The sequence below is a fragment of the Phragmites australis genome, chromosome 14, assembly GCF_958298935.1.
Source record: "Phragmites australis chromosome 14, lpPhrAust1.1, whole genome shotgun sequence".
NCBI lineage: Eukaryota > Viridiplantae > Streptophyta > Magnoliopsida > Poales > Poaceae > Phragmites > Phragmites australis.
Window position 1 is genome coordinate 6,667,427 of NC_084934.1, and position 927 is coordinate 6,668,353.

A 927-nucleotide genomic window follows, 5' to 3' on the forward strand; every position below is an offset into this window, starting at 1 on the left:
GAGACACAGTAGAACAAGAATGAGAATCGATATCCATTTCATTTATTTGATCTTGTATATATACATAACGAATGTACAGGTTCATGCCTGTTCGGAAGGGATGCCTTCCGAACAGGCATGAGGTGGTTGATCATTTTGCTCGTAAAAGAATTGATGTGTAATAGGTGTTATTTTAGAGATTCTCTTGTCAACTTAGTGAAATGAAGTAACCGCAAAATAACATGAATTATATTTCGGTTTTGTTAAAAATATATAGTAAAGAAATACTCAAAACTAGAGCCTAACCGGGTTTGAACCGATGACCTCTTGATCTGCAGTAAAATGCTCTACCACTGAGCTATAGAGCCTCTGCAAGTATGATTAAATCACTAGATAATCGTATTAAGCATGTTTTGTAGGTTTCTATCACCCAAGAGGAATACTGCAGTTACTAGAGTAGGTTGCAATCCTTTTGAGCGGTAAGTAAACACACTAGATAAATCTAGAGCACATTTAGATAAAATTGAGATATGTTTATTTTGTGATATTTTTAGAGTCATTAGTTTCTAAGTGTCCTAATTCAACCCCCCTCTTAGGACGTCACCGATCCCTACAATTGGTATCAAAACCTCGTGCTCTTGAGAGGTTTAATCACCTAGAGTTGTGACGTCCGAGGTTGGGATAGATATTGGTAGTGATCCACACTTTGACGGCACTAATTTTTCTCGTTGAAAAATTCTAATGACATGTTATTTGTAATCCAAATGTCTAGATGTTTAGAGAGTCACCGAGTAGGGGATGAGACATCGTCTCATAAACAAGGAGGGACAATCCGATACTATGGCGAAGAGTATCATTTTATCATCTCTTAGCATCGACGCATTCAATAGAGTATATTCTCTCATCAATGCACATGATATTTGGACTAATCTCATTGAAATACATGAA

At 36.6% G+C, this 927-nt stretch overlaps 1 non-coding gene across 1 annotated transcript; it reads right to left on the reverse strand.

Annotated features, from left to right (window-relative positions):
• Positions 1 to 275: 275 nt before the first annotated feature.
• On the reverse strand, positions 276 to 347 carry TRNAC-GCA (transfer RNA cysteine (anticodon GCA)). Its single transcript has one exon. It is a non-coding gene; the product is annotated as a tRNA-Cys (tRNA).
• Between the last annotated feature and the right edge of the window lie 580 nt (positions 348 to 927).